At 38.1% G+C, this 10,271-nt stretch overlaps 1 non-coding gene across 1 annotated transcript; it reads right to left on the bottom strand.

Moving 5' to 3' along the window:
• Positions 1-1,983: 1,983 nt before the first annotated feature.
• LOC122064399 lies at positions 1,984-2,090 on the bottom strand. Its single transcript, XR_006135683.1, has one exon. It is a non-coding gene; the product is annotated as a small nucleolar RNA R71 (small nucleolar RNA).
• Positions 2,091-10,271: the final 8,181 nt, after the last annotated feature.

Raw genomic sequence — 10,271 nt, 5'->3', positions numbered from 1 at the left:
AAATAAAAGGAAAGAAAATAAGCAAAAAATTATAGGAAATTTTTCAAAATTTATTTCTCTCTTCTCTCTCCTCCATCTTAGCACTTTTGGACTCAAAAGATCTCACAATCAATTGTGGGTTTCTCTCTTTTAGGAAAGAGAAAATTGTTACCCTACCTCTCCATTCCCTATAAATACAACTCATGTAAGAGGAGGACACAATTCATTCTTCTTCTAGTTTTCTTTAGTTGCTCTCTCTCTTCCTCTTTCTCTCTTTAGTTCTAGTTCTTCTCTATTTTTGCTTTAATCACTTTTGTAATATTTTTTTTTATGTCAATTAATGCAAGCACTCTTTTATTTTTATTCAGTTCTTTTTATGTTTATGATTTATGCAATTGAGTTGTAATTTTTTAAGTTATAGTTCTAGGCTTAGATCTAGGTGACAAGATCACGAGCTGTGGAGCAATTTTTTTTTTCAAGTTCAAGCATTGATTCAAGTAAGTAGGCTCCTTCAGTAGTCTTCTCTCCCCCCTCTCATTCCCTCTTCTGACTACCCTTTCTTTCTTAATTTAGGATTTTTATTTTCAGTTGTTACATTATTGCTATCCCTCTCCCCCAAGGTTCATGGCTAGTGTATGTGTTGGCTTTGCCCCTCCTAGCCATAGAACCATCAATTTATTATTTTATTTTAATTGTCTCCCTTTCCCTAAAGCCAAGTAGAGAAACCCTTGTAAGAGTGACTCTCTGGTCAAGTAGGGAAGCTCATATTATGATGCATCCCTCGGGCTAAGTAGAGAAACCTACTTGTGAGTCTCTCTCTAGCTTTATCCCCTTTCTTTTACTTTATTTTTATTTCAGCTTTTATTTTTTCCTTTATTATTATTATTTTTAATTGCATGGGTTGTTTATTTTCAGTTATTTATTTATTTATTTATAATTGCGTGGCTTGCGTCTTTAAATTCTTAGATGACGAATGGTTAGGACGTTATTTTTAGGATAGTAATTAGAATTGGATCACAATCATTAATCAGTTCACTTTCGCATTATTAAAAGAAATAAAAAATAAAGTGGCTGCTCTCCCTGTGTTCGACCCGTAGCTACACTGATCCGTACGCTTGCGGTTACATTTTAAATCTCAAACAATTTTTTGGCGCCGTTGCCGGGGAGACAGTTCCATGTTATTTTTCACTTTCTTTTGGTAAATCGGAGTGCTTTGTTTGCTTTGTTTTATATTTTTCCTTTTCTTTTATTGAATTCCTGAGAAGAACAACTTGCAATAATAGTTGTATCAGTGGAGGTCGCCATGCCTCACAGTATGATAAAGACAGGTTTCGCCCTGTAGCAGTACCTCAGGAATTGACCTGAGCAACCCCGGATCCCTGTCGGTAAGCTCCCAAAAACCAAAAAAATAAAAAATAAAAAATAAAAAAAAATCAAAAAAATAATAATAAAAAAAAAGTTTTGCTATCCATTCTTTTGTGCTTGTCTTACTTTAGTTGTGGGTAGTTTTTCTGTTGCATGAGTGTTAAGTGGGTACGTAATACTAAGAATCGGTTAGAAAGAAGAGATCCAACAAGTAGTGACCCTATACGTTTGCTCTCTTTAAAACCCTTCAATATGGGAGACCAACAGCAAAACCCTTCACCTAAATCTCTGAAAGATAGGTTCTACCCTGCTAGAACAGCCCAACCTTCCTGCATAGTTCTGCCACAAGCCCAGGGCAATAATTTTGAACTCAAATCTCAATACATCACTATGTTGCCCCACTTCCATGGGTTGACCTCTGAGGACGCATACCTATTTCTAAGGGAATTTGAAGAGGTATGTGTTTTAATAAAGATCCAACAGCTTTCTGATGATGCTGTTAAGCTTAGGTTTATCACTTTTGCATTGAAAGACCAAGCTAAGAAGTGGTTTTATGGATTACCCACAAATTTCATAACCTCATGGGAACAGTTCACAGTTGTCTTCCTTAAGAAGTTTTTCCCAACTCATAAGACCAATAAGCTTAGAAGTGATATCCTTCAGTTTAGGTAAAAGCCTAGTGAGTCATTTTCCAAACTTATGGAGAGATTCAAGGATCTACTCCAAGAATGCCCTCACCATGGCCTAGACCTATGGCATTTATGTCAAATAATTTATGAGGGTATTGATTACCCAACTAAACAAATGATAGAGTCTATGTGCCCTGAGGGATTCACATCCTTTACAGATGAAGGAAATGCATGGGAATTCTTACTTAACTTAGCTGACAAAACCCGTGAGTGGGAATCAACCCAAGAGAGTGAAAGAACTATAGGAGGAAAACGATATTTTGTGGATGGGATAGTAGCCAAGGAAGCCCATTTGGATAGCCTAATCAAGAGGATCGAGGCTATTGTTCCTAGAGAGCCATCATCAGTCAATTTGGTTAAGATTTGTGCTTGGTGCCAGTCCCCTGGACATGTCATAGAAGAATGCCCTAACACCTCTGGGGGCACTTCTAATCAGAGTGTTAATGCCTTATACCAGAATAATCCATATAGTAACACATACAATCCAGGATGGAGAAATCACCCAAATTTCTCTTGGAATCAGGGCAACCAAGCAGGACCTTCCAATTTCTATAATCAAGGTCAACCTGGACCCCAAAGGCCTCCCTTTGCACAACAATCTTTTTCCCAAAATACTTTTCCTAGGTCAAATGTAGGACCTCAAGCGAGTTTTCCTAGGGCCCCTCTCCTATCATCTTATCAGCAACCCCCTGGGTTTACCAACACTGGAGAGGCAAGTAGAATTAGTGACTTAGAAAAAAATATGGCCCTCCTCATGACAAGCCATCAAAATCTTACGAGAGAACTTACCCAAGTTGTCTCAATTATGCGTGAGAGGGAGAAGGGAACTTTACCCAGCCAACCAGAGCCTAACCCTAGGCATCATCAGCCTGTTAGTTTACAAGGACCAACTAATGCACCACTGAATATAGTACAAGGTCAGACTCAACAAGGGCCCTCTAACCAATGTAATGTTGTTTATGCCCTTAGAAGTGGTAGAGAGTACCTACAGAGCATTCCTAAATCTTCCCCATCTATTACTCCTGTTAACTCTTCTTCAGTTGAGGACACAAATGTGCCTCTTGTTCCAGGTTCGTCTGATGAACCTAAAGATTTTTCTGAAACTAAAGATGATTTGGTTGAGGAAACCAAAAAATGATTCTTCTGAACAGGGGCAAATCCCTAACAGTCCTTATGTTCATCCTGTCCCATTTCCTAATCGCTTGGTAAACAAAAAGAAGACTGCCTCCATGGATAAAATTTTAGAAGTCTTCAAAAAGGTAGAAGTAAACATCCCTCTTTTGGATGCCATATCCCAGATCCCCGCCTATGCAAAGGCACTGAAAGATTTGTGTACTCACAAACGTATCACTAGTATGCCCAAAAAGGTGTTCTTGGCAGGTAACATTAGTTCCATAATTACTCAGCCTATAGCAGCCAAGTATAAGGATCCAGGGAGCCCTACCATATCTTGTGTCATAGGCAACACCTATATTGAGCATGCCTTACTTGACCTTGGCGCAAGTGTGAATCTTTTACCTTACTATGTGTACAAGCAACTGGGATTAGGAGAATTGAAAGCCATTGGAACTACACTTCAGTTGGCAGATAGGTCTGTTAAGATTCCTAAAGGGATGGTTGAGGATGTCTTACTAAAGGTGGGGGAATTTATTTTCCCTGTTGATTTCATTGTGTTAGATACTAATCCCTTCTCAACCAAGGATGAGATCCCAATAATTCTAGGAAGACCATTCTTGGCTACCAGTAATGCATTAATCAATTGCCGAAATGGTTTCCTAAGATTATCTTTTGGTAACCAAACTGTTGAGTTTAACAAATTTAGGATTGGCAAGCAACCACATATGGAAGAAGAGATCAATATGCTTGAGGATTTTCTGGATTTTTCTGATGATTTAGTTACCAACTTTGATATTGATTTTGATTCAGAATTCCAAGAGTGTATGGAATGAGTTGGATGATGATAGTGAAAATTTCTTTTCTGAAGTCTTGAGTCTTCACACACTTGTGGAGCCCTTAGGACCCCTTTCCAATTCCATTCCCAAACCTTCCATAGTTGAGCCCCCTAAGCTAGATCTTAAGGAGTTGCCATCTAATTTGAGATATGCCTTCCTAGGGCCTGACCAGACTCTTCCTGTAATAATTTCTTCAAATTTGACTTCTAACCAGGAAGAGGAGTTACTTAAAGTGTTAAAAGATAATAAGGAAGCCCTAGGTTGGACCATGGCTGATATCAAGGGTATAAGCCCTTCCATTGTACAACATCATATACATCTTATGGAGGATTCCAAACCATCCACGGAACCCCAAAGAAGAGCTAACCCAGTGATGATGGAAGCTATCAAGAAAGAGATCTTAAAGTGCTTGGATCATGGAATAATTTATCCTATTTCTGACAGCCAATGGGTAAGCCCAGTTCATGTAGTGCCTAAGAAGTCTGGTGTGACTGTAGTTCCTAATGCCAATAATGAGTTGATCCCTACCCGTGTCCAAACAGGATGGCGTGTGTGCATTGATTACAGGAAGTTAAATGCGGCAACCTGGAAGGACCACTTCCCATTGCCATTCATTGACCAGATGTTAGAGAGGTTAGCTGGACATGAATACTATTGCTTTCTTGATGGATATTCCGGTTATAACCAAATCCCAATTGCTTTAGAGGACCAACATAAGACCACTTTTACATGCCCATATGGAACATTTGCTTACAGGCGTATGCCCTTTGGGCTTTGCAATGCCCCTGCTACGTTCCAACGATGCATGATGAGCATTTTTTCTGACATGGTCAAAAAATTCTTAGAAGTATTTATGGATGACTTTTCAATTCATGGGAATTCCTATTCTGAATGTCTTCATCATCTTTCTCTAGTTTTGAAAAGGTGCATATCTAAGAATTTGGTTTTGAATTGGGAGAAATGTCATTTCATGGTTAAATCTGGTATTGTTTTAGGCCATGTAATATCCAAGGAGGGAATTAAGGTAGATAGAGCCAAAGTGGATTTAATTGATAATTTACCACCTCCTCAATCTGTTAAGGATGTTTGGTCTTTTCTAGGGCATGCAGGCTTCTACAGAAGGTTTATTAAGAACTTTAGTCAGTTAGCCCGACCTCTCACCTCATTACTTGTCAAAGATCAGACTTTTGAATTTTCCAAAGAGTGCCTAGAATCCTTCAAGCAACTTAAGAAGGAGTTGACCAATGCACCCATTGTTCAACCACCTGTTGGACTGAACCTTTTGAACTGATGTGTGATGCTTCGGATTTTGCCATAGGAGCAGTTTTAGGTCAAAGGATTAATAAGTTACCCACTGTCATTTACTATGCTAGTAGGACCTTAAATGATGCACAACTCAATTATACAACCACTGAAAAAGAATTTTTAGCTGTTGTGTTTGTATTAGAAAAGTTTCGGTCTTATTTAGTTGGCTCACATGTGGTGGTGTATACTGATCATTCTGCCCTCAGATACCTAGTTCAGAAGAAGGATGCCAAAGCCCGTCTCATTAGGTGGGTTTTACTTTTGCAAGAGTTTGATTTAGAAATTAGGGATAAGAAAGGAGTTGAAAACCTAGTTGCAGACCATTTATCCCGGCTTCCCAATTCCTTGACTGTTGATTCTCCAGTCAATGAGAACTTTCCAGATGAACAATTATTTGCAATGTCTAGTGAACCATGGTTTGCTGACATTGTCAACTTTTTAGTTTCAGGTGTGACTCCGGATCGCTGGTCCACTCAAGATAAGTATAGGTTTCATTCCCAAGTTAAACACTTTTTCTGGGATGATCCTTATTTGTTTAAGATATGTCGGATCAGATTATCCGACGATGTGTTCCTGATCATGAGCAACATTCTATTCTCTCTTTTTGTCATGATCATGCATGTGGTGGACACTTTGGACCTAAGAAGACTGCCGCAAAGGTTCTCCAATGCGGATTTATTGGCCCACTCTTTTTAGAGATGCTTTTGATTTTTGCAAGGCTTGCCCTGCCTGCCAGTCTTTTGGCCGTATCAATAAAAGGAACATGATGCCCCTCAACCCTATTTTGGTAGTTGAGATCTTTGATGTATGGGGCATCGATTTTATGGGACCATTCCCTAATTCCTTTGGGAATTTGTACATACTTTTGGCCGTTGATTATGTTTCTAAATGGATAGAGGCCATACCTTGTAAATCTAATGACCACAAAGTGGTGGTCCTGTTTCTCAAAGAGAACATTTTTTCCCGCTTTGGTGCACCACGTGCAATAATTAGTGATAGGGGTACTCATTTTTGTAATCGGTCTTTTGAGGCCTTAATGAAAAAGTATGGGATCACCCATAAGTTATCTACCCCTTATCACCCTCAAACTAGTGGCCAAGTTGAGGTGTCTAATAGGCAGATCAAACAAATCTTGGAGAAAACTGTTAATTCCAACCGTAAGGATTGGTCCCTTAGGCTCATTGATGCCTTGTGGGCCCATCGGACTGCATTCAAGACCGACCTTGGTCAGTCTCCCTACCGTTTGGTGTATGGAAAAGCTTGTCACTTACCAGTTGAGTTGGAGCATAAGGCCTTTTTGGCCATTAAGAAGCTTAACTTTGATTTGTCTGATGCGGGAATTCATCGTAGGCTCCAACTATCTGAGTTGGAGGAACTTAGGAATGATGCCTATGAAAGTTCTAAGATTTACAAGGAAAAGACCAAAGCTTTCCATGATAAACACATTCTGCGCAAATCTTTTGCAATTGGTGATAAGGTCTTATTGTACAACTCTCGATTGCATCTTTTTCCTGGTAAGCTTAGATCCCGATGGGATGGGCCATTTATTGTTCATAATGTATATCCCCATGGGGCTGTGGAGATTTTGAATCTAGGAACAGGGGTAATTTCGAAGGTTAATGGTCAGCGTTTGAAGCCGTTCCTCGAGTTTCCTACTACTAGTAGTGAAGAGGTCATGGATCTCCATGAACCTTTTTACATTGATGACTAATTTTTAATCAGGTATGACCCCCTTGCATTGTCTTTGCTTTTAATTTTTTCCATGCATTGAGGACATTGCATGACTTAAGTGTGGGGGAGGGAAACCAGTTTTTTTTTTTTTTTTCTTTCACTTTGTTTTGTTTGTTTTTCTTTTTATTTTTGAGCTTGCTAAGGATGAAGTCCTACTTTGGTTTTTGGCTAATGATCATACCATTCGGTTGCTTGATGTATGAAAATAAAGTTTTTGATTAAGGTACCCATTTTGAACGTATAAAACCCTGTTGAGAAGAAAGAAACAAGCATGTGTCTTGAGATGGGACTTTCTTTTAAAAAATAAGAGACCCCTGTTTTATGGTGATGGACCATATGTAAGTCTGTGGGTTCCTTGTACTTTTGATTTGGAGTTGAGACCTTCTTTTTAATTTGGCATGGGTTGACAAATGCACAATTTTAAATGAATTGTGAAATGTGGTATAAAGAAGAATAAGAGTTGATTCCTTTGGAACTAGACAGGGCATTGCGCCTCAGGAAGCGTGGTGTCTTGATCGAAATTCCTTGGGAGGAAACTTCTGAAGTAACTCTAGCATCACTGCCTTTGTGGACATATGCAAAAAGCGAAGCTACATAGTAACTTGGGTGTCTGGTGTTTGCTCCACCATGTCATTCAGGCCAAAAGTAGTGGAGTAGAATAGAGTTTATTAGTGAAAAAAAGAAAAAAAAAAAAGAAAAAAAAATGTGCAAATGTCATTATTGCTTGGTAACATGTTTGGTCAAAAACACTCCAACGCTTTAGTCATTGGTTCCCTATTTCTTCACAAGTGGTTTTGCCTTAAGATAAGGATGTTTTGGAAGAGATGAGGTGAGTTCCAAATTAAGAAATATGCTAGTGCCTGGAATTGATAAAGGGTAATAAAAGTTCAAGTGTGGGGGTCCCTTGTAAGAGAAATTATCTTTGCTCCGGATCGGTATGAGCCTTACCTTTAGCCAAAGTTGGGATTTGTTTATTCTGAATTTTGGGTGTATATTCACTGCAAACACCCACGAGACACAACTCGTCCACTAGGGGTGACCTAGGGGTTTAAAGCCTTGTTGCACATGCTAAGTACAACCGTGATTCCTACGAAAGTGAGTTAGGTTTTTTTTATCTTTATTCTTTTTCTTTTTGTTTTGCTCGAGGACTAGCAAAGTCTAAGTGTGGGGGAATTCTGATGAGCACATTTATGTGTGAAATCTAGGTTAGTAAAACATGCATTTTACATATTTAGAATGGAGCTACCTTGGGTTTTACTCTCTTTTTGCAGGTTTTATATTTTCAAGGCCTTAAGGACTATCGGGAGCTATATCTTCAATTTTACACGTAAAGAGGTCCTATTTCTTTCCATGGTTGCGAAGAGGACGAAATTCTGAGCAAGATGGATGTGTTCAATTAAAAGTACACATTCGTTTGGTCACCCGTACAAATGATTATTCTTTTCGGGTTAGAAAAAGAATAATGGATCAGAACTGAACCGAGATGTAGAACCAGCCCGTTTGCAATTGTCCCAGAGGTATAAGGAATACTCCAAATGCCAACAAGGATCGATGGACCACATCTTTAAGTGATTAAAGATTTTTTTTTGGTAACAACAACTACCTAGCTTAGTTGGTGAGCTATGGTGTACAAAATTCTCTTGCTCACCAAGAGGTCTCAAGTTCGAATCTTATGGTTGTTTTTTTTAGAAGATTTTGTTGAAGATTTCCTGCTTTTCACTCACTTAAAGCACTAAGGGCATGGAGGGGATTTCCACATCAAGTTAGAAGCAAGCAAAATCGTGGAAGCAAGAAGAGAAGAAAAAGAAAAAAAAAAAGGAAAGCAAAATCGTGGAAGCAAGAAGAGAAGAAAAAAAAGGAAAGAGAAAAAAAGGGGAGAACCAAAAATTGTCCAAATCTTCTCTCTCCTCCACATCATCACCAAAGATTGTCCAAATCACACAAAGGAAGAAAAAAAATCGTCCCTAGGAGAGAAAAAAAAGAAGAAAAATAAATTAGAAAAAAAAGGAAAGAAAATAAGCAAAAAATTATAGGAAATTTCTCAAAATTTATTTCTCTCTTCTCTCTCCTCCATCTTAGCACTTTTGGACTCAAAAGATCTCACAATCAATTGTGGGTTTCTCTCTTTTAGGAAAGAGAAAATTGTTATCCTACCTCTCTATTCCCTATAAATACAACTCATGTAAGAGGAGGAGACACAATTCATTCTTCTTCTAGTTTTTTTTAGTTGCTCTCTCTCTTCCTCTTTCTCTCTTTGGTTTTAGTTCTTCTCTATTTTTGTTTTAATCACTTTTGTAATAGTTTTTTTTTTATTTCAATTAATGCAAGTACTCTTTTATTCTTATTCAGCCTTTTTATGTTTATGATTTATGCAATTGAGTTGTAATTTTTTAAGTTATAGTTCTAGGCTTAGATCTAGGTGACAAGATCACGAGCCGTGGAGCAATTTTTTTTTTCAAGTTCAAGCATTGATTCAAGTAAGTAGGCTCCTTCAGTAGTCTTCTCTCCCCCCTCTCATTCCCTCTTCTGACTACCCTTTCTTTCTTAATTTAGGATTTTTATTCAGTCATTACATTATTGCTATCCCTCTCCCCCAAGGTTCATGGCTAGTGTATGTGTTGGCTTTGCCCCTCCTAGCCATAGAACCATCAATTTATTGCTTTTATTTTAATTGTCTCCCTTTCCCTAAAGCCAAGTAGAGAAACCCTTGTAAGAGTAACTCTCTGGTCAAGTAGGGAAGCTCATATTATGATGCATCCCTCGGGCTAAGTAGAGAAACCTGCTTGTGAGTCTCTCTCTAGCTTTATCCCCTTTCTTTTACTTTATTTTTATTTCAGCATTTTTTTTCCTTTATTATTATTTTTTTTTAATTGCGTGGGTTGTTTATTTTTAGTTATTTATTTATTTAATTTTAATTGCGTGGCTTGCGTCTTTAAATTCTTAGATGACGAATGGTTAGGACGTTATTTTTAGGACGGTAATTAGAATTAGATCACAACCATTAATCAGTTCACTTTCGCATTATTAAAAGAAATAAAAAATAAAGTGGCTGCTCTCCCTGTGTTCGACCCGTAGCTACACTGATCCGTACGCTTGCGGTTACATTTTAAATCTCAAACAGGTTGTCACATGTTGTACTACTAGACATAGAGATGTTAGTGTACTTAGTAAGCACACATGTGTGTGTGTTAGCAAAGAATCTTTTTGTATCATATTACCTCACGTGTTACCACTGAAAGTGTTTATGAGA

This window comes from Macadamia integrifolia, unplaced genomic scaffold (genome assembly GCF_013358625.1).
Source record: "Macadamia integrifolia cultivar HAES 741 unplaced genomic scaffold, SCU_Mint_v3 scaffold164, whole genome shotgun sequence".
NCBI classification, from domain to species: Eukaryota; Viridiplantae; Streptophyta; class Magnoliopsida; order Proteales; family Proteaceae; genus Macadamia; species Macadamia integrifolia.
This window is presented reverse-complemented; position numbering and strand designations above follow the sequence as displayed.